Here is a 24,963-nt window from a genome sequence, read left to right on the forward strand (position 1 = left end):
CATATATAATTCAAACTAATATGATGGCAAACTGCAATCATAGTTCTCATTTAAATTTTTAATTTCCATAAAGAAAATTTTTGTCTACCTCTGTCTTGCTGGAATTGAAGTGAATTTACACCTTAAACTGCACTATTAGAACAAAAAGCAACTCAAATGGCAGCCATTAACTTCTCACAGAAAATCTTTCCAATGCTCTACGAGTTCTGTGAGACCAGGCTAATGAAGAGAATGCACCTTTAAACTTGGACCTTTCATTTTCAGTTACTTCCAATGTATCTTCTTTAAACTCTCAAAGAGATGTTATAATTTATAAGTTGAAAAACATACTTGGAAAAAATATAGTGTATTCCTCTCAGCGTTCACAGGAAGACATGACTGATACACACAGATAGTGGGAGGCCAAATCCAATTCTTCACTGGTAAGTGAATTTTCTCCCATCGTGCTCTCTTTCCTATGTTTCTTTATTAAGCAAACTTTGGGCCTTTTGAAAGTTGATCTGGTATTACTTCACATAAAAACCATCAGCAAGAAAAATCCAGCTGTCAGATAGAAGTAGGCATTTTGAGCATTCAAACCTTGCTCTAAGGAACAGTGAGTCATGTGAAATGTAATGTGCAAAGGAAGCTGACACATGAAAGGACAGCACAACAATGATGAGTTCCCAAAGACATGCTGTGGGAGAAAGAACAATTATAGAGGATCTATTTTTGGGCCCAGCAGTATGAACTGGGAATTTAAAAATCACAGCTTAAGTACAGAAGGAGGAATGATGTCACCCAGTTTTAAATTTAAGAGAAAATAATTAGTAGCCTTTAGTTTTAATTTAGGTTATTACCATTTATTATGATGATACATTATTGAATTGTCAAATTTCCGCAGTCTAAAAACAAGTTAATGCAGGACATTTAATTTTGTAGGACAGGCAACTGTGAGGTGTAATATTAATTGCATAATTAATATTTTATTTGCCATGGTACTATAATGCCAAACATAAATAACAAGACAAACACATCTGGAACAGTAGTCTTTCTGGAAGCACCAATGCCCCAAAAGCCTGTAGTTAATGCCCAGGATTGAAAATAAGACCTCAGAGTGGCCAGGGAGTTCTAAAAATAATATTTAGAGTCATTTAAAGTTTTTTCCTTTGCTTATAAATAAGGTATCATCTTATATTCCAAATATAAGAAAGTTTTACATCCATTCATAGGACTATAACAGTAACAATGTGAATAGAAAATAAAGAACTCTATAGAGAAAAGGAATTTAGTTCAAATGAGCAATTTAGCCCTATTTTATCATGTTAAACATAAGTTTTGGTATATATCCATATAATTATGGTTATAATATGTTTTATATAGTATATATACATATATGATGTCTGTGGCTAATTTTACAAAATAACTAATATTAATAAATCTACTAGGACACATTCAAATTAATTTGACACTCCCGGTAGTCTGGCCAAGAGAACGGCAATATGGAGACTAAGTCCACTGCCAAGGTCCCAAGGAAATAATTTTGTAAGTGTGACAGATGTCCATGATTCCATCTTTATCAGTATTTTGTTAGATTGCCTTTCAAGATTCTCTTTTATTCTAAAGTTAACCATATACCTTTCTGTGAAATACTTCTTACTATTGTTAACATGGTCTTATTATCCTCAACTGGAAATCCTACATGTACTTTCATTAGGTCATGGATGTTCTTTTGTAATATATGCAATACCTGAAAGTAGGGCCATCCAAAGTTTTGACAGGTGGTAGCACAAGTGGTTGGTGTATCATCGTAGGACCCTAGATGACAAGAGAACATTCCTGTGAATTTGGTAATATTATGAGTGGATAGTGGGATTTCTCAGAATTTAACTTCAAGTTAAATACTAGTGTGTTTCTTTGTTAAAACCATAAACGTACATATTTCAAATGATACTTTTCAATGGAAAGTTGGGAGGAGACATACCAGGTATATTGAGGTTGTCACCATGCTAACCTGAAAGTAATCAGTAACTTTGTTCTTGGTATCGTATGTCCTAAGAATGGGAACTCCAATGGGCACAAACATGGAGGCAGATAGTGCCTGTTGTTTAAGGTCTTGGCCCTAGGAAGATGTGTAATCTATGTTTGCATGGCTCTGGTCTACGGGCTGGGGATATGGTAGTCCCTGCTCTCATGGAGCTTATATTATAAGGAGAAAAAAAAAGAAACAAATAAATATAAAAATGTCCAGTGTTGATAAGTGGCATGAAGGACAGTAAAGCAAGCTAAGGGAGAATAGGGAGAAACGTATGATGGTGGTATACCAGATAGAATAGTCATAAGAAGCGTCTGTGAAGAAGTGGTATTTGAGCAGTAGACCTGTAGTAAGGGAGCACACTACCCTTAACGTTCGGGAGAACAGTTGCTTTTAGAAGAAAAGATGACTGAGTCAATGGTTCTAAGGCAGGAATGACTTGGCTAGTTCAAAGTACAGAAAGAGAGTCAATATAGTCATAGTGGAGTGAATGAGGGCAAAGAGCATTCAAGAACTTGGTCAAAGAGGGAACCAGAGGCCAGATCTTGTCAGTAATAAGTTTTAACTCTCTATAAACATAAAATGTTACTAACAAGTTAAATTCATTCCTTGTCAAACAAATATTGAAGTTACATAAATGTAGTTTACATACATCCTTTCAGGCTCAAACTAATGTTGAAAGCAAGACACAGCTAGTTTACCTTGCTTTGCGTTTATACACTGTTTGAATTTCAAGAACTTGAAAAATGTCAGAATTGCATTTTGTGAATTATTTATCTCAATTAACTCATATTGACATTTGAAAGGCTTTTAATGACCTTGTGCTTATGGGGCATCAATTTTCTACTAGACCTAACAATAATCAGATCTATTGCAATAATTTCTTTAAAGTCAATAGAGACGTTTATGTAAACCCTCAAAAATATTCAGAAAGCTTATTATTAAAAGTAATCTCTGCAATTGAATCTTTTGTAAACCAAAAAGCACTTCCAATTATTTTGAAAAATTACGTTGTAAATGTTTACACCTTCATGTGTTTTAATAACATATTATATATCACTAAAAATTGACTACTATAATTAGAATCATGTAGTCGTATTAATTAGATGTGTATTTGTACATTATCAAAAGGTCTGCATATACAGTTAACACATTGCATAAAGATGTTTCAGTCAAAGACGGTCCACATATATGACTGTGGTGCCATAGATTTTCATACAGTATTTTTTACTGTACTTTCTATATTTTGGTGTGTTTAAGTACACAAAGACTTACCAGTGTGTCTCCGTTGCCTACAATATTTAGTATAATAATATAGATTTGCAGTCTAGGAGCAATAAGCTTCACCACACAGCCCAGGTGTGTAGCAGGCTATCCTATCTAGGTTTCTGTAAGTACCCTCTGTAATGTTCACACAGTGACAAACTCACCTAATGACATATTTCTCAGGACATATCCCAATCCTTAAGTGACACCTGACTATATTTAGAATCTGGATTTCTAAAAGCTATTTCAGAAAAAATAAAAGTTCTTATTTTTTATGTTCTTAAGTTCTTATTAATTTATGAAGATATGCAAGCTTCATAAATTCAACCTTTATTGGCATACATATGGAATTCAGCAGGTTCAAGGTTGAAGTTTATTTTTAGTATTTTCCCAACTTGCTAGAAAATACCACTAGAAGTAGAAATACTCAGAAGCATTATTTTTTTTTCTGCATGGTTCTTTTTTCATCCCGGTCGAAAATGCTATGAAAGAACCTTTCCAGCTTTTTGGTGTTTGGGACATGTATATGGTCACTTCTGGCTATCAGCAAATTTATTGATGAGTTAACTTGGGTTAATAAACAGGTTGCATATATTAATAAAATTACAATGTATGTGTGAACATGTACTTACTACCTCTTTCTTCTGAAAAATATCAGTTATCTGTGATATCAAACTAAGTATTAAATAGGTTAAAATTCAAGAAGAAAGGATAAAACCAAAACATTATTAAGCCCCAATGTAAAAGATAAAAATACCTAGAGAAAACTCAAAAGAAAGAGCTAATTTTGTTCAAGTAGCAGAACTGGTGAAATGGTTGTACAATAAAATCCTAATCAACTAAATCTGGAAAACACAGAAAAGTAATACAGCAAATAGGAATAATACCTAGACTTTCTTGATATGATGTTGCCATGGTGAAATATAACAACTTAGCTGAAGAAAAAAATATATAAACCTAAGTATATTTATGAAGAGAAAATCAGAACCTTGAAGAAATATACTGGTTAAATTCAGCTGATGGCTATAAAGGCAATCAAGTGAATTAAAAAATGAGGAATTATGTGAAAAACACAAACTTCAATGCTTTCTATGATGTTTTGACATGTAAGAAATAATTTTTTACAATAGGTAGAAAGAGACACAATCACTCTCAGGAGATATGCAAGCTTCATAAATTATTGTAAATGTGCAACCAGTTTTTAAAAAATAACACATAAACACCCCTGAATAGAATTATTCATTTTCCTCCTCTCTTTATTTTTCAAAGGAGATTTTGATAGATATTAGTTTTTGAATAAAGAGAAATAGAAAGTTAGAGCTATGATTCAAGACATTTTCTATCTGTGTTCTTGTTCATGATGAGAAATGTTATTCATGCATATCCAATTTTAAAAGCAATAAAACATATTTTTCCTTTCCCTGGACCATCTAACCAAAGAGAGATAGTTAATCCTTCTCTTAAATAGTTAAAAGCAAAAAGTGACTTAATTATAACCCTGCAACATTAAGTCACTGCCATTCAATTAGAAACAAATGTTTCAGAGGAAAATTTTAATTCATTTAGCTTACAAATTCATTGTGACTCATAATAAGGAAAATGCAGATTAAAACCACAATGAGATACTATGCTACACTCAACCGACTAGCAACAATTAAAAAGTTTGACAGTAATACACAGCATTAGAAAAGATATGATGCAATGGAAACCTCATACACTCTTGGTGGGAGTATAAATTGGCATAAGCATTTTAAATTGCTAGGATCCTGAAATCTCACTGAAAAATATATCCTCAAAAAAACATGGACATATGTGTACCAGGAGATATGTTAACAAAATGTTCATAGCCTCATTGTTTGTAATAGCAAAACTGTGGAAGCAATCCAGATGTTCCTCAGCAGGAAAAAGGATAAATACATTGTGTTATATTCATACAATGGAACACTGTAATAGTGAAAGGAAAGAGCCACAGCTATACCCATTAACAATGATTTATCTCAAGAACATAATGCCGAAAGGAAGAAGCAAGTCTTCGAAGAATGTATTCAAGATAATTCCAGTTTCATTAAAGTAAAAATAAAAACAGAAAAATAACGTAAAAGTTTGCCCAGAAACCATATGTGGTAAAGTGGTAAAGTAAAACAAGGAAATGATTAGTACAAGCTTAGGGTAAAGTCCATGTGAGTCAATCAGGGAAGAACATGATGGACAATCTTGGGTCTAAGTATACAGGAGTTTATTTATTTAAACAGTATATGTGTATGAGTTAGACTGTCCTTGTTTGCTATAAAGAAATACCTGAGGCTGGGTAATTTATAAAGAAAATAGGTTTAATTGGCTCACGGTTCTGCAGGCTGTATAAGCATGGCTCCAGCGTCTGTTTCTGGCAGAGCCTCAGGAAGTCTACATTCATGAGAAAAGGGGAGCTGACATATCCTCATATCTCGTGGAGACAGACGGAGCAAGAGAGGGAGCAGAAAGGTCCTATACTCTTTTAAACAACCAGACTTTGTGTGAACTAACATAGTGAGAACTCACTTATTACCAAGGGGATGGTGCTAGGTCATTCACGATACAATCTCCTTCCACCAGGCCCCACCTCCAACACTGGGAATCACATTTCAACATTCAACCTTCATATGAGATTTGGAGGGGACAAACATCCAATCTATATCAGTATGGTATACATAACATTCTACATACGAAACTACATTCTACATTCTACATCTAACATTTCTACATAAGAAAATCAAGAAAATTTCTTAATTATAAAGGTTTTTGTAGAAAAGTATGCAGAGCATAATTCCCTCCTACAGAATGATGTATTTGTAATGAATCTATGGATCAACATATATGAAATGCAATTTATTAGGGAAAGGTCAAGGGATCTGAGTGGGAGATGGAGCTGCCTTATACAGTACTGATCCTATTTGAAAGTTTATTATGTGATTTAAATGTACAAATTCCATTTGATTTCAAGTTAATTCTTTTTTTTCTTTTTCTTTTTTCTTTTTTTTTTTTTTTTTTTTTTGAGACGGAGTCTCGCTCTGTCGCCCAGGCTGGAGTGCAGTGGTCGGATCTCAGCTCACTGCAAGCTCCGCCTCCCAGGTTTACGCCATTCTCCGGCCTCAGCCTCCTGAGTAGCTGGGACTACAGGCGCCCACCACCTCGCCCGGCTAGTTTTTTTTTTTTTGTATTTTTTTTAGTAGAGACGGGGTTTCACCGTGTTAGCCAGGATGGTCTCGATTTCCTGACCTCGTGATCCGCCCGTCTCGGCCTCCCAAAGTGCTGGGATTACAGGCTTGAGCCACCGCGCCCAGCCTGATTTCAAGTTAATTCTTATATATACAAAGGAATTTTGGAACAGCAATAATTTCTAACCCTTAAATCAAGGGGTGTGTGTGTGTGTGTGTGTGTGTGTGTGTGTGTGTGTGTGTATTTACCCCTGAATCTGATGAAGGTGAAAAGGGTCTACAAATTTGTAATTTGGATTATTACCAAGTTCCTAAGATTTTTAAGTTAGAATGATTCAGACAGGAAAAATGTGCCACCAAGTCACAGAACTAATCATTCTCAGCCCAGAATTAAAATAGGAAGTATTACATACATTTTGTTATTTATGGGTAGCTCAGTATACATTTATAGTTATTGTTTAGTTATTTGTGAAGACAATCACTTGATTTAAACATGTGTCCTATTTACTGACTTATTTTGTTATTGTAAGTTTGACTCTATTGGGTTATTATGCCTTACTTACACAGCATCCAAAATACAGAAAAGAGAACACTATCTCAGGGCACACATGCATCACTTAAGCATCATCTCCATCTGTCTGTTGAGCCATCCCAGACTAATTTGGTAGGTTCAGAATAAGCAGAGAGATTTTCACTTTACCAAACAGCACTGCTGCTTTAAATGTGATATGACCAATGTAGCCCAACCTGTTGAGGTCCTGAGAGACTGAGACAGATTTTATGACCCCTACACTTAAAAGCAGAGTAATTATCTTGACCAATTGGGTTCAATCCTGAAACGCAAGTCAGTTATTACCACCCAGGAAGTGGTATTTACTTTTCACAATTTTTTAAATAAATACTTTTCAGCTCTTATCAGAAGTAATAACCCTGAGGCTTAACACTCACCATGCCCCAATCGAAAAGGCAGATTAAAGGTTTACCATCCAAAATTTTAGACCAAGTATCTGGAAGACATTTGCATGTCAACTAAAAATGGTACCCATTGAAGTGCCCATTGTCCATGGCCATGTAGACAAAGCATCTCATCTTAATTTATGTGATTCGGCACTGGATGTTTATAATGTAACAAATTACAATTCTAGCTAATCAAATGTCTTATTGGACTAATTTATCTTCCTTTACAGCCTCTCCTTTTATCTTCTCTTTCTTTTCCTGTCTTTATTCTGTTTGCTCCCCTTTTCTTTTAAGGTTTCTCTTGCTTTCAAATTTCAAACTTCCCTCTGATCTTTTAACTTGGTGAGCAATAATTACTAAGTTAATATTGTTTTTACAGTCATATATTTCTATTCTTTAGATGCGAAGTTTTTTCGTTACAGTCTGTTCTGGTTGGCTTTTCACTCTTTAATCTTGTTCCTTCCATTTCAAATTTCATCAGCTTTTGGGTCAATCTCCCAAGACTTCACACTGCCATTTGTAAAAGCCACTGTCATCAGACCTGAAACAAAATGCATTGCTCTGGATTTACCCAAAAAGAGCAAAGTTTAGGATGTGCAACCTTTTAAAATGTTCAATTCAATTTTAAATATATATTATTTAAAACTGAGATACATATAGGCTGGGCATCGTGGCTCACACCTGTAATCCGAGCACTTTGGGATGCCAAGGCGGGTGGATCACGAGGTCAGGAGAACAAGACCATCCTGGCTAATACAGTGAAACCCAGTCTCTACTGAAAATACAAAAAATTAGGTGGTCGTGGTGACAGGTGCCTGTAGTCCCAGCTACTCAGGAGGCTGAGACAGGAGAATGGCATGAACCCGGGAGGCGGAGCTTGCAGACTGCACTCCAGCCTGGGCGACAGAGCGAGACTCCATCTCAAAAATCAAAAATCAACAACAAAAAACACTGAGATACATATAAACCTGGAGAGCACATCTACTTTAGAAACATCTGAAGTGAATAATTAGTTAGCAATAGGAATTAATTAAAACAGGACTTATCAGAGAAATCTTAATAACATTTGTTTGTAAATAACATCATGAATTATAAAATTGATTTAAGGTTATATTTCATGCTGTAGACTAGTCGGTTATGTCACTGGTGTTACCATCAATCTCTGGAATAGACATACTTAACACAGTCAAGGCAATCCAACATACAGAGAGCTAAAAAAAAAAAAAAAAAAAAAAAAAAAAAAACTACTAAAAAAGTTTGATTTTTACACATACCCTAAAATCCACTCTGCAATACAGAGTACGTTGTAATAATTAGCAAAACTATTTAAAATTTATAGAAATGTTTTTACATCTAATTTAGGATCAAACAATTTTTCAGACTTCAAAATAACCTTAATTCAATCTACAAGTAGTATTTTGTCAGAAAAGGCTCCCAAGGATATTTGGTGTCCCCACTGAATCTAGGTGAGAGTGAACAAGTATTTTGGCACAGGCTTTTTCTAAACGAGAATATTGGGAATAACCATTTGTTATTGCAGGGACTGGTACTAGCTTGAGAAAGTGTGACATGCCTGCTCACTGTGAAAAATTAGTCATCTTTGCACTCAAACTTTAAGGGCAAAGTATACAAATCCAAATTTCTTTCAAGGCTTTTATTTATGTAGAGTTTGTCTTAAGTGCCTTTTACATTATTTCATCAAGCCTCTTCAGATTAGAAATTTCCACTGTCTTGTCTTTTTAAAGACAGCCCTATTTTATTATTTTTTTCTATTTTAAGCTCCTTAGGATAAAGAAAATGTGTTGTAGAATACTGAATTATCTTGTCATATATAAACTTACCAGAAACAAACTGACTAATTTTAAAAACAAAATATAGCTTTTCAAAGGACATGCTTATCTGTATGTTTTATAATAATAACTTTATCAAAAATATGCTGTTTGATAATGACTATATCAAATAAAGTCAGAAAGTTTAGGGATAAGAGTTAAGAAACAGGAAAGGTTGGTTGTAAGAAGAAGCAATTTGACAATTTTAAAAAATGTTTTGTGTGATAGTTCATCTAAGACAGAGAGTTATTTAATCCAAACCAGTGTGTTGCTTATGGTTTAAAATCCAGTCAGTAGTGTGATAAGAGAATATGTAGAAGAACAGTAAAATTACAACTTTGACACATTTTGTATACATATTTTATCTGAATACTGTGGATGTATGTTGGTAATTAGTATTTTTCTCAAAGTAAAGTTATTGTTTTACTGAATGACATACATATTTGAACTCAGAAGAAAGAAAACCTTAATAGTGGTATTTCTAGATAAATTAATAATTAGAATTCTGCTTAAAAAGAAAACAATAAAGTTAACACTGAATCTCAAACAAATGAGGAATCTAAATGAGACAATAAAAGGTGTATTCTTATAATATGAGTTGTGTCCATTCAGAAGATAACTTGTGTAAAGATTCATAATGAGGCTTTCAAACAAATTATGATTTATTTAATCACAAATATGTATTTCAATTTATAAAATAGTCCTTTGACTGTAAGTTTAGAAAACTTCCGTAACCATACAATGATGTAAGGTCATTGACAGTTGGCATTGTTTTTGAGTTATCTGTATTTACACATCAACACTGAAAAGCTTAATAAATTACAGACCAACAAACATGTAACTTACTGTTTACCAAACAGATGTAAAACTTTTTGGCAATTAAACAGAATATGTATTATGCTATAGATGTTTTCAGAAAAGATTACTTTTCTTTCCTTCAATTTCATTGCTAAGTTTTTGTGTGCGCGTGTGTGTTTTTTTATTTTTTTTTCTCCTCCTTGTATAGGCTCTTTAGTGCTATTGTCCAGAAAGGCAATAAGTAACGGAATAAGGCTTTTGTTGGGAGGCAAGAGTTGGCAAATCAGCCAGTTTCAACAAGAATTCTGCCAGTTTTAGCCATTGTGTGGCCATTTGGGGAAAGGCTTCAACATTTTATGTTAAAATACTGCGTGATCTTCTCATTTACCCTAATTTGAAAGGTCATTCCCTGGAATTTAGTAAAATCTGAACATTAAGTATATTACAGGAAGCATCTTCTAACTTTTTTCCTTTCAAAGTCAGTGAAGGAATACATATTAGGTTGAAGTAAGAATTTAAAAATGAAAATTAATTTTTGAATATTTTCTTTTTGGAAATATACAGTGATTCTAACACCTTCAGTATTTTTACCCCAGCACCTCTTGAATAATATATAAACTCACATGAAGCCAATATCCAGTTTTCTGTGAATTAGACTCTAGCATGAAGAAACATTCATTAATTTATTCATTTATTCATTTAAATATTTAGTAAACAGTTTTAGGGCACCTAATATACAGCACTTATCTAGGTGCTTCTATATATTAGTGAAATGAAAATCAGGCAGAAATCCTTGCACTGGAGCTTACATGTTAGTGGGTGGATGGAAAATAAAAAATAACAGCAAGGTTGGGTATGGTGGCTCACGCCTGTAATACCAGCACTTTGGGAGGCCAAGGTGGGCGGATCACTTGAGGCCAGAAATTTGAGACCAGCCTGGCCAACATGGCGAAACCCCGCCTCTACTAAAAATACAAAAATTAGCTGGGTGTGGTCATGCTGAGGTAGGAGAATCACTCAAACCCGGGAGGCAGAGGTTGCAGTGAGCCAAGATCATACCCCTGCACTCCAGCCTGGGCAAGAGAGCAAGACTATTCAAATAAGTAAATAAATACAAAACAAAACAAAACAAAACAAAAAAACTGTAAATATGTAAATTATAGTAGATTGGTGCAAGATGATTAGTATTACAAGAAAAAAGGACAAACTAAACTAGATGAAGAAGAAAAGAGGTCTGTGGTGGTATAGACGTAGGTTGATTTTAAATAATTATCGATGTAAGCTCTTTAGAAGAGTTCACATTGGAGCAAGATTGCAGGGTGGTGAGGGACTTAGGTATATGGATATGTGAGAGAAGAGCATTTTATGCTAATTGAAAGAAACCTACAAGTAATTCTTAATTCTCCTTTAGAAAATGTGTATATCCTTCTTTAAATCTGTGCCAATTGAAATCAGAAGTACTGGCAATAAGTAAACTTGTCTAGAGGTGAAGGACTTGACAAATGGAAGAAGAGACATTTAAATCTGGAATACAAGATCTATAGGTCCATAAGTAAGGAAGATAGCACTCTTTTCATATTCAGATGCTAATGTGATGCTTATGTAATGTAGAGCAAAAGACAAATAAACCTAGAAATTATTAAAATAAATACTCCTTCATACTATTATGAGATCATTGTATTACTATTATAATCTTATATCAATGAAATTATATGATGCACAATGATCTTTGTTCCTTACCAAAAATTTAATTTCATTGCAAACAGTTGTTAAACTGGAATGGATATACTGTTATAACTGATGTCCCTATACATATTAGGTTGAACTAAAATGTCCAGACAAATAAAAAAGCATGTCTGTTATAAAGACTGTTTCCCTTCCATGATGATAACATCACGCAACTATTTCTGTAAGGAAAATGTAGACCAGAATGTAGGACAAGCCTTTAAGTCTAAACTATTTCGAGTAAGGGGGTAGAACGTTGTCAGAGTGTAAACATCTAACATCTTTTATTTCTTTTAAAACAGCACATGCCATTTCAAGACCTACACCATAGTTAGATTTAATGAAACATTGAGATGGAGTCTCTCTTTTCTAAGTTAGGAATCCATTAACTAAATTTATTTAACTTATCCAGGCCTCTAGTTTAGGAAGCCACATGTCATATTTAAGGTTTTGAACATATGCAGTCTTTTACGGTACTGGAGTCAGGACAGTTGAGAACTTGCTGAACGAACTTAGCTTTCAGGATTAGTATGAAAAGTTACACATTTAATGGATGTTTTTGAAGAATGCTTGCATTATATCTAAACTCAAATATAAAGTCTTTGTTAATTTTGGTGTGTATTTACTTTGAAGGAAGTAGACTGGAATTTGGTTCATTAAATATAAACATATATTAATTTTATGATCAAAATGACTTTCACACTGATAACATGGAACATAGAACAGGAAATCCTTTTGGAAAGTGCATAATTAAGGAAGTTAGCTATTGTGAGAAATTCAATTAATTAAAAAATTAAACAATATTTAGGAAAATCATTATATGAATTTCACTCCTGCCAGGTTGTTCCAGGCCTTAATATTTGCTCATATCTCATTTGAAGGCCTTCCTATTCAAATTAATGAAGACAAATATTCATCAAATCTTTATTCTTAGGAATATCACTTTCTTTAACCATGGTATTTGCAATGGAATTAGACATAAAAAATATTTTTTTTTCAAAGTAGGAAAGGTAAAAATTATATTAGAAGCAATTGAAAGGGAGATATTTCAGAATATCTTAACCAAAGAAAACATAAAATTGCAAACACGGTGAATCTGGTTGTTGTTTATTTCAAGTTTTTTGATGTTTTGTCAATAACTGAAGGTTTGCTATGATAATAAATATATACATATTTATTATATGTATTTGATTTATCTGATTTATCAGACATTAAAAGATCTGATTTATCAGGTTTTGTCATTTTAGAAAACACTCTAGTTAAGATATTGAGTCTTGATCTTGTGACAAGATGAAAAATAGAGTGACAGCCAGCAGTATGGATTAAGACTTTACACTTTGATTGGAACTGTCTTTACAAAACATGGAAGTGGTGGTGTTGTTGTCCAGAGTAGGAGACCTGTCTTGCAGGCCTTTGACATCTAGCATAGGGCCAGGCACCTCATAAGTACTTATTATGAGGTACTTTTATGGACCATATTGTTTAATCCTAGTATCCCCTAATAGAAATAAATGTATAGTCATATGAGTTAAAATATAAATATTCTTTGACAGAAATAAACTATGGGATGAAAAATCAGTCTGCTTTCTTCCCCCAAATGAAATATACTGCAATATTACCAGATTTTAATTTGTTTAGAGAAAGAGCAATTTTGGCATACAGGAAAATATGCTACTCTTGACCACCTGAGGTCAGAATGTAGCTATTGGGCATATGGTTTGGAAAAAAGTCAATGTTAGGCTAAGTGAGAAAACTTAGTGGAAGGAGAGGGATACCAAAAGAGAGATGGAAGTCTATTGCCAGCTGCAGATTGTACTTACTGTATAGTTTTTCCTAAAGCCCTGAAAGTCATGCCTTCTGTTTCCTGGGAAAACTCTTGGCCATTTGTTTCTGATGTCCATGTCTGTCTTTTGAATTCTGTCCCTTACTCTCTGATCTATAAAAGTATCTGAAGTGGCTTAAAAACATTACACACACACACACACACACACACACACACACACACACACACATACACACATATATACACACACATATATACATACATATATATTTTTTACCTTATTTTATAAGAGTAACTGTCATGTGAATTACCTGAAACATGGGTTTTTAAACTGAGAGTTGAAGAACTCTTAACATAGCTATCAAAAAAGAGATCCTATGAAACTCATGCAACTGTATGGAAAACGTGAGTCCCTTTGAATGTAGTTTGTTTGTTTGTTATTTATGGAAAAAAAGTTTTTGGTTTCATTACATCCTCAATGTGGATCTTAATTTATAAAATATTGAATGATAAATTCTTAAAATGAATTATGTTAAACCAAAACCTAAATTTTTTTTGCCCTCCTATTGCACAGGCACTCTTTCTATTTTTGAAATATAATAAATAAGAAAATACAAGTGTCTCCCATTAGGTGGCAGTAATAAGTTCCTATAATAAGAACTTTAAAAAAAAAGTCAAAAACAACTTGGAATCTTAAAAACTGAATTTATTGGATCCTTCTTAATGTTCTCATTTTGAGATTGTGGAGCTGCTATAATAATCAAAACTAAAATTTTCTGACAGATGTCTACATTTATTCTACTGTAGTATAGTCACACAAGTAGCAAATAAATTTGTATAAATAAGTTTACTTTTATTATCCTGTGTTAGAATAGATTCAGTTTGGATTTGGTGAATCATATCACTATTCAACTTTGCACAACTTTGGTAATGAGAGGTCTAATAATAGATAATACACAATAGTATAATGAAATATTTAGGATTTAGATTCATAATATATTTAGGATAAAACCAGAGTTTTGTCAATGAGGATTGTGCAGCTTTGGGTTTCATTGAGTTTCATGTGTAAAGAAACACAACAATTTTTGTTTAATATACCTTTTTAAATTTTTCATATGCAGGTATTTTTAAGTGTTCAAGTTCTATGGAGATAGTAATTGTCAATATCAATTTTATTAGGTTCTGGCATGTATTGTACGATGGCAAAAGGATGGTCACTCTAACACTGTAATTACAAATCACACTTGTTCACTCTTCCTGTCTTACAGATAGATTGCATTCTGTCTATCCATATGGATGTTGATTGTTTGGAATGAAATTTGCATAGAAACAAATTATGTCCTCAGTCTCATTCACAACAGACTTAAGGTGAACATAAAAATTTATTAAATATGTACTAAATGCCAAGTACTAAAAAATTTCCACGTGTTAATTCACGGATTACTTACAAAACCTTATAAAGCAGTATGATTATCACTTACACTTTATAGATGAGAAAGAGGAACTGATAAGTGGTAAATTTGGGGTTCATATGTGGATGGTCTAAATCCAAAGTGCATCACAGTGTACTTCTATAAATACCATATACCTAAATTTCTAAAATAAATGCAGAAATTTTTTCTTAATTTATAAAGTATATTTGTATATTTGTAGAAAAGACAGAAAAAATATATCATTAAAAGTAATATTTTAAAGACATATTCACATTGACTAATAAAACATTAAACATGTTACTATAATATTGTTTCCATTACTAAGTACAAAATAAAAATCAGTTTTGTATTGATGACATTCTTTTCCCATGATTTTAACCCTCTTTTTCTATTATAATGTTATTTATTGCTCTCTGATACTTACCAAAATTTCTATTTTTCCTTCAAATTATCCTTGGAAGAAAGGCAAAATCGAGGTGCATATGCAAAAGATCTGCATAATCATTGGTCTCAGGTTAATTAGTGAACACCGTTCAAATTAACACTCATTTGTAAAATTTATGAATTCAGTAGTTGGATACAAGAAAAACTTATCTTCATTTTGGTTAATAAAACCAAACCTGTGTGCTCATGAATATGTATTGATCCTCCATGTGACTAGGCTGTAAGGAGATGGGCACTTATAAACCATCTAGTTGGTACGTAACTAAATCATTGCAATTTAATATACCAAATGATATGCTCAAAATTCACTATAATTTTATGAGAAACATAAATGAGCTTAAGTTAGCCTAAGTCTGAATAGAGAAATAACTACAGTTTTATGCAAAAGTTCATGGCATATTAACTTTTTTTTTTTTGATGGAGTCTCGCTCTGTCTCCCAGGCTGGAGTGCAGTGGCCATATTAACATTTTTTAATTCAAAAAGATATGTTCTGTGTTAAGGGAAATAAGATTTGTCTGAAAATTGGGCTTCATTCAGCAATGTTAATAAAATATAAAACTATAGCCTCAATACCATAGGGGTTATTTATGTATTCATTTTGGCTCATGCTAGGTTGAACTGGGTTGGGATTTTTGTCTTTTTAATTTTTAGTAATGGAAAAAGTGTATAACACATTTAATTTGAACCATGAAAAAATTAAAAAATAAAACATTTTAACATTTCAAAAGTAAATACACTAGTTGGGCCATCTTTGCAAACAATAATATTTTGGTGTGTTAGTTTTGAATAATACTGTCTCTTAAGTAAACAGACTAATTGAAGAAAAAAATGGAAGAATTGTGTTTTCGGAAAATATTTGCAACTTATTACCTGATAATAATTCTAGTAACCTAGGAAACAGAGACCCTAACTCAGTTCACAGGCAGTGATACTATTTTATATTTTTGTAAGAAGTAAGACCTGATTGTGTCCTTAAAAATGGAATACATTTCTTCTCTTTTTTGTAATATAGCTTACTACAATTAAATTAATTTGAGTTTAAGATTATTCAAATAAGGAAAAATGCAGAGATTAATTGACTTAATCAAATTCACATGGTCCATGTGAATAAATGGGAAAAGGATAGATCCATCTGGTTAGAATGCAGAGTTTATCTTGTATTTCTGGTAAGTTTTTATTTTCCACCTATTTGCATCATAATATTTTTGTATATTAAATGAGAAGATGTCTTGAAATAATATGTAATCCAGTATGGTACATGTACTTTGTCAGAAAAATAGAACATACCTGAGAAATTGTGAATGTGTATAGTTTACCCATAGATTTGAAAACCAGATACAGATAAATGTTTTAAATAGCTGTGTACCATTTGTCTATCTTAAGCGTATTCTCCAAAATTGTGAGTAAGTCAAAACTAAGATACATTACACACTTGACTCTCATAAGAGTGTCTTTCATTAACACCATTGCAATGATAGAGCTTGTGTTTACGGTTTAATAGCTTCTCTGAATGCCAAGCATAAGATACGCAATAAAGCAAAAGATTTTAAATAACCTTTCTTGAACATATTTGTATTCTGAAAAGTTGGTACTGTAATCATATCTCCAAAACCAGAATTATTTGTTAAAGCTGTATTCAAGGTCATATGTAGAGTATGAAATAAATTTTGTTTACTGAATACATTTTTGATCCTTTAAAGATTATTATTGTTTTCTATAAAGATCTAGAATAATCTTTTAAAATTAAGTTACTATCAAACTTCTGCCATGTAGATAAAATTGGTAACAAAATATTTTTACAATGTTTCCAAATATGATCTAGTTAGAAATATGTAGTGATGCTATTAACTGAAATTCAGTTAGTCTTTATGTGTTTATCAAATTTGTCCACATTAATCTGTAAAGCAAATAACATAATCGTTTTACCTTTATATTATTTTCAATATTTTTTTATTAAATTTTATTTCTGTTATGCATGAAAAAATAGTGTAATATGTGCAAGTGAACATAAATATTCTTACAAATATGCTAAGTATTGACTTCACTTAAAATTCATACATGTTCGGAGTTACCAGTGAGAAAAGCATATACATCTTGCCCATTCATTTAAAACAATTTTCAAAGTTACAGACCCAGTATTATTTTTAAAAATGTTTTTGTTATTCCAGTTTTTCAAAGTGAATGAACAGTTTCATATATTATAAAAATCTACATATTTTAACTTTTAGTATAATGCTTTGGTATGTAAGATAGAAAAAATCTTGTAACAATAACTGAAAACATTATCTCTTTAAGAAATAGAATATTTCAGGTAAAACATATTTTAGCTCACGTTATTCACATAATGTTTCAATTCTGTGTTTAATTTTACTTATTTAGAATTGACTGAAGGCTCAATGCATTGATTTTATGATGCTACAAGGAAACATCATCTAGCAAAGTAAATTCATTTCTTTATGGCTAAAAGCATGCATTGATACTCTGACATTCTCTTATCATTAAAGAAAGCACATTTTGAACACAATAATCTGAATTTTTATTTCAAACTTCCAGTTATGTCCTCAAAGATTTCCTTTGGCGAATGACCTTCAATGTTCATCGTCTAGTGTTTTTCAAAAGTATTTTTGGAAAACAAAGATTATAACCCATACTGTTAGTAAACTCATAAAAATTTAATCAAATTATATAAGAGAATTATGGGTTTGGGGCTGGCAATTAAACAAAAATTAAGGAAGTTTGGAGAGTTTCTCATTATAAAATATGATTGTAATATAATACCTCCTAAGAAAATAATCTGAATTAAAAATAATGTTGTTTTAATTTTTGTTACTAAGCCATCGCATTGGGTTAGTAAATGTGTTGTTTCCACTTTCTCCCCCATTTATATAATGGCGAAAGTCACATTCTAAAAACACTCTTCCCATTTCTACACGTGTCAGGGAACTCAGTACAATTGAAGATTGAAAAGAGAGAGAAATCAGCCATGATACCTTTAAAGAATCACAAATCTAAGAATTAATTTAAATCTTCATTATGTTGAGGAATTTGTGGAAAAATTGAGTTGAGTTGTAAATTACTGAGGAGTTACTCAGGATGTTTGTAGCCTACTATTAATGTGCCAGATATGAGTGATTAAGTACAGGATGCTTCCAATGCAGGACATCTTGGAAAGTATAATTTCATTTAGGTAAGAAACTGTATAACTTAAAAATTATATCTATCAATGTCATTTAAAATTTGACATCAAACTTTCTCCAGCAACAAATTTGTGCTATATCTATACAAACAATTTGTTAAGCAGACACTAGTTTCTTAAATTGTTCAGGACAGTCTGTACCATCGGAGAGCATTAACAAATGTTTTATCTCAACATTTCAGTAAGTTCCATCCTGGAAATTCTTTTTTAATAAGTACTTTAATTTCTTCATTTAATCATCTAATATACTTGTTTAGGAAAGCTGTCACATTTCTTTATCCACAGATATCTTGGTATCACACCCTCCTCCAAAAGCTTGCAGAGGGGAACCAGTCAAGTTGAAGTATTCTCTTAAAGATTTCAAAATTAAGAATTGTTTTAACAATCTACATTTCCTAAACTCTAGGTCTTTTCTTTGTAGCCGACACCATGATCCACATAAAGAGGAAACAGTTCAGGGTTAGCAGAAAACAGATTTAAACACATCTGGCAACAATGAACAACAAAAATTAGTTCAGTAGTTACAGATATATGTGTAAATAAAGGTGAAAGGCAAATAAAAGCAAATGTAACAAATGCAAAGTGATTACTTTTCAAAACTCTGCATTGTGTTCAACCACAGAGTAAGTGAGACTCCGAGACCCATTAAGTAGCTATTCTTTCACCTCTTTCTTAGAGCTGATAACATGGAAAGTTTAAAGACCCTTCCTGGGGGAAAAATGTTTTCCAGCTGTCAAGATTCAAGCTTAGCTAATAGTAGAGCTAATTTTAAAAGGCATTGTTCTCTGATTAAGGTATTTGTTCAGAAATATGTCTTTTAATCCATTTAGATTTTTAATACTTGCTAAATTTATTTTCTAGAATACCATGGTAAACAATATTATCTAGTAGTATTAGATTTTGTATTAACTTTGGGGTAATAGGCTGTATTTTCTCTAGCATGTGAAATAAATGAGAGTATGTTTCAACATTATTTCAATGCTACCTACTAAATTCTATAATAGAAACATTGCCAAACTATATGAGAATACTACTTAGAATAAATATATTTATTTTGAATGTGCACTTACCCAGTCCAGCTCTTAAGGAAATTCTTTGTGAAATATTCTTAGGATGAAACTTTACTTTCTGAGATTCCGCAGAAGAGGCAAGGTGGGAAAGAGCGAAAGCTTTGCAATGTGATCCTGCAATCAGGATGAGATTCAGTTAGCAGAGCTTGATGGTCCTAAAGCAGGAGGTGACACTCTGCTGGAGAGAGAGAGGTTGTTCTGAGTAGATTGTAAGTGTTGTCAGATTGTAAGTGATCAGCAGCAGAAGGGAAACATCAGAGCTTCCTGTTACATCACTCTGACCCCGCCTGCAGTTAGTGTTAGGTTACTTTCTTTCTCAAATAGCATACCCCAGGAAAGCAGCACTCCTTTCTTATTGTGAGACAAGAGCAAGAAGCAGCCTGAACAGGGAGAGATCATAGGCTGTGTGAATACATTGTTACCAGTAAAAAGCTGGCTGGCTTTCACCTTGACTGAGTTCTGTTAGAACTTGCCAAACAAGCTACTTGTGATTTGAAGGAAATCTGAATATAGTATTCTGCTCAAAGAATCAAAGAGTTAGGCGTGTGTGCGTGTGTGTGTGTGTGTGTGTTGAATTATAGCTTACAAAGTATCCAGGAAAAAAATATCTAACAAATCTGTGTTCATAGCACAACACAGAAAAAAAATTAACTGCATTCATCATAATTGGTTTTGTGATTTGGCTCTTATTAATTTGGAGCTCTGCTAATTGGGTGCTATTCCTCCATCAGTTCCTAAGTGCAGTTCCTAATCAGTTACTCAGATCAAGAAACTTCATCCTGCAGTTTTTAAATCTTTTATTTTTTCCTTTACCTTCTTCATAACATAAGAACATGAGTGTATGTGTTATAAATTCAACTTGTGTATGTGTGTGTATAGAGTATTTCTTTTATAAAATATAATATATCAGTATTATATTTGTCAAAATAGCCTTTGGAATAATTCATAATTTTAAAATTACTGCACACATTTACAAATATTTGGTATAATTATGTTATTTATAATATAAAAATAATTTATACCACAATATTTGTAAATCAATACAATCTTAAAGAAAATGTAGATATGTTATAAACATAATATTATAAAAGAATATAAATACAAAGCATACTTTATTTCTTAGACAAAATTTCATCTCAAAGCATAATTTTTCCTGAATATGTTTAATACATCATTGGATATGATCAAGGGAAAATGTTGTAAATTTGAAATGCTTTTGTCATTTTTATAATTTGGTAAATGTATGATATGAAACAATAATTATAACCCCTGTAACCTAAACAGCACTAAAAGTCACTTAATTTATCAGGGCATAAATTTTCTCATCTATAAACTAGAAGAGATAGCTTTTATCTCTAAAGCTTTGAATTGCCAGATTTCATAACATTTAGAAATAGATAAGATATGGTGAGGATCATTCAATTCTTAGTAAATTGTTAGTGTAATTCCAGGATAAAATGAGGTGCCCATACACCTTGTAGGCAAACAAAGGAGGTAAAGGCAAAATAGATTCAGGAATATCATGTTTTTAAAGCAGGGTGCTCACGTTCATATTTTTATTGTCTGAATTAGTGGAAGAAAATGTGTATATGCTCTTTGAGTTTAAGACAAGTAAGATCAATATTGATAAAAAATTACAGACATATAAAAATAAGATATACCTTAATCTCTGTAATTATGGTTAATAGAAAAGGCTTGTAAGATCTTGAGTTACACTGGTGAACTGGTTCTGATACTGTCTGGTGTGATCTCGACAAAGCTTTTTAGGCTTGGTGTTCCCATCTTGAAATTCAGCGCAAAACAAATACTAGATTTAATATGAAAGTAATAATGGGTCATGTCTTCTCATCTTCCATGCTAAGTATAATATATGAATCCTATAAAGATATTAATATATAGTTTTTGAATTTAATTAAATCATTGAAAACTAAAACTTTTCCCAATGTGTTTATAAAAGCATTAATATTTTTGTCTTTCCAAAGATTCCTTCCTTCCTTCCTCCCTCTTTCTTTCTTTCTCTCTCTCTTTCTTTCTTTCTTTCTTTCTTTCTTTCTTTCTTTCTTTTTTTCTTTTTTTCCTTCCTTCCTTCCTTCCTTCCTTCCTTCCTTCCTTCCTTCTTTCTTCTCTTTCTTCTCTTTCTTTCTCGATGGAGTTTTTGCTCTTGTTGCACAGGCTGGAGTGCAATGATGCAATCTCAGCTCACTGCAACCTCCGCTTCCAGGGTTCAAGCAATTCTCCTGCCTCAGCCTCCCGAGTAGCTGGGATTACAGGCGCCTGCCACCACACCCAGCTAACTTTTTGTATTTTTTTGTAGAGACAGGGTTTCACCACGTTGGCCAGACTGGTCTCAAACTCCTGACCTCAGGTGATTCACCCACCTTAGCCTCCCAAAGTGCTGGGATTACAGACGTGAGCCACTGCATCCGGCTAGATTCATTGATTTCATTTGCCCAATACTAGTAAGGTCTACTGAAGGAAAAAAATTCATATTTTGAGCTTATAACCTTAATCCAATGCTCTTTCTCTTCTACTGTATATCAAGTGCTATACTTTATGGGGTGTCTTAATGGAAGTTGTATTATTTATATTTAAGTTGATGGACATATGGGCCCATGGTTGTAGTCCATGAAGACTCCTTGATAAATTTTATTAATATCATCTCTAATTATTATTTAGACCTAACAGGAAAATTGCATCCTAGTAATCCTTAAGAGCTGCCATTTTATAAACTTCAGAAAAAATAAATGGTACAAGGACTTCCAGGAAAGCATTCAGGGTATTCTAAGTTATAAAGGAGCAAGTGATAAGATGGATCATAAAAACTTCTCTAATACCTACTGAAACATGAAGGCAAATGTTTGGAAAATTGTAGCAGAACTAAAAGAAAACATTTCAATAATCAATGAAGCCATTTTGAGCCAACATGGCATTATATGGATTTATGTATTATAATCTTTTTTCAGAAGACATTAAAACCACTTGCAATAATTTAATTAGTACTGACCAATTTGTATTTTGAGCTAGGTAATGTGCTAACTGTGTTTTAGTGAGATAAGTAAAAATAGAATGTTACCTGCTATCTAGTCCTTTAGTGAACAGATTGACTAGGACCTGAGAAGTCAAGGGCCAAATTCTGTGAAATTAGCAACTGATGCTGCTAACATAGAGTCTAGATGTAATGATCCAGAGCACTGCAATAAGGTTTTCTGTAGAAGTGAGGAATGGTGTATAAGTGTAGAAATATATACATATAATGATGGACAGTCACACATTTTCATTTTAGAATCCTACATGCAGTATTTGTGCTTTTATTTGCGCTCACACATAAGGCTCACAAGCACCATTTTCTTCCAATAGGGAGTGCTGGTTACCATGTGAAATGCACGTTGACTCAAAATTAGGAGGAGGCTAACTCCAAGTTTCTGGGCTACTGTTTATATTGAATATGTTAGTTAAACCGGTCCAAAATGTGGTTTGGCAAATTTAGTTTTCTACTGACTGAGCTGACCACTTATTTTGAATTTGTATGGATACTGCCTTGGAGCATAGTTCTGCCACAAGAACAAACAAAATAAAACAGAGCACTTTTACAGGAAATACACTAAGGACAGACTTTCCCTAGTGAGACTGCAAGTATAAGTCAAAAGAAAGACTTTTTAAATAATTATTATAAAGTTTTTGTTTTGTTTTGTTTTGTTTTGTTTTGTTTTGAGACGCAGTCTCGCTCTGCCGCCCAGGCTGGAGTGCAGTGGCCGGATCTCAGCTCACTGCAAGCTCCGCCTCCCGGGTTCACGCCATTCTCCTGCCTCAGCCTCCCGAGTAGCTAGGACTACAGGCGCCCGCCACCTCGCCCGGCTAGTTTTTTGTATTTTTTAGTAGAGACGGGGTTTCACCGTGTTAGCCAGGATGGTCTCGATCTCCTGACCTCGTGATCCGCCCGTCTCGGCCTCCCAAAGTGCTGGGATTACAGGCTTGCCACTGCGCCCGGCCTATTATGAAGTTTTAAAAGTTATTTTTTTATGTTAATAATTCTTCTGTGTTCTTGTCTGAAAGTAATTACTTATACTTGGTGATAATTTATGCAGTCAGCAGTATTATATATAACTTGACTTATGATAAATGCACCAATAATTTGAGGAGAAACACATAAACTTTACATCAGAAGCCTATGTGTTTACAAGCTTTGCATTAAAAAACTACTTCTAGCAAGGAAATAAGTTGACCCGACCTTTTATTATTTTACTTAGCAGTTGCTGTTAGCATTTTTCAAGCTGCTTTTCAAAACAAAAATAAATTACATTTAGTAAAAGAATCTGGATACAATGTCTGGGACATGAGAGTGAATATGCTATTATCTATTACTAAAACCAAAGGGCTGTTTTTCACTTTAATTGTGCACATAGCTATCATTTTAAAGAAGATTACAATATTCTTTTAAAAACAGGTACTATGAATGAGAATTTGGAAGATGCAGAAAACTACGTTTGAAATGAACAGTATATATATCAGGTCAGATATGCAGAAATGTATACCAGGTTAATATACAGATAAATAAAACTATTTTATAGCCTATATGTAGAGTTTCTTTTAGTATTTAATAATGTATTTTCTCAAGAAAGTCAAGTAACATAAAAAATAATTGGCGAAACATTTGCCTATTTTAAAAATTCTTATACCCTGATGGATTTAGATCTTCCGGGGAACTTAGTATTTTCTTACAGATATTTATGAGTGTTGGAGGGGTGGCTATTGCTAGAATAAAGTGCTAGTACTGGCTAGTGAGTTATGGACTAATTCAATGGATTTTTAAATACAACAAAATTATAAATGCTTACTTAAATGGGAGTATACAATGAACTTTCTGAGGGGAAATACCTTCAATAGGGTAATCATATGTCCTCATTTTCTGGGGCAGTCCCAATTCATAATTTCAGGCTCAAAAGTGCTCTGGTTTGAAGAAAAAAATATTATATGGTATATGGTGAACCTAGCCATACTTATCAATAGAGCAATGACAAGTAGCACATAAATACTAAGATTGTGTAAGTAATTTATTTGGGAAACCCAAATCTTCTTTCCCAGAAGAGTTTAAAATAGTTCTTACTATTTCTAGGATGGTTTTAGTTGGCATCAAAAAAGATGCCCTTTTTAATTCTGGATATGCATTTCACGTGGATTTACTCCTAAATGCCTCTTATTTGCTAAATATCAATCTTGACTGTGAAAATAAAAGGTTTATTTATATTTGTATTC

The 24,963-nt window shown here is 32.8% G+C and overlaps 1 protein-coding gene across 2 annotated transcripts in view; it reads right to left on the reverse strand.

The window, feature by feature from the left end:
* CALCRL (calcitonin receptor like receptor) overlaps positions 1–19,910 on the reverse strand; it is a 104,572-nt gene extending 84,662 nt beyond the window's left edge. The window contains exons 1-2 of one of the 2 annotated variants that reach the window (XM_045367360.2): positions 19,711–19,910; positions 1,730–1,797 (exon numbers count right to left, since the gene is read on the reverse strand). The gene's annotated coding sequence lies outside the window, so the exon portion shown is untranslated. The remainder of the gene's footprint in view (positions 1–1,729; positions 1,798–19,710) is intronic. The other variant, XM_045367361.2, reaches the window with a different exon arrangement.
* Positions 19,911–24,963: the final 5,053 nt, after the last annotated feature.

The sequence above is a fragment of the Macaca fascicularis genome, chromosome 12, assembly GCF_037993035.2.
Source record: "Macaca fascicularis isolate 582-1 chromosome 12, T2T-MFA8v1.1".
Classification (NCBI taxonomy): Eukaryota; Metazoa; Chordata; class Mammalia; order Primates; family Cercopithecidae; genus Macaca; species Macaca fascicularis.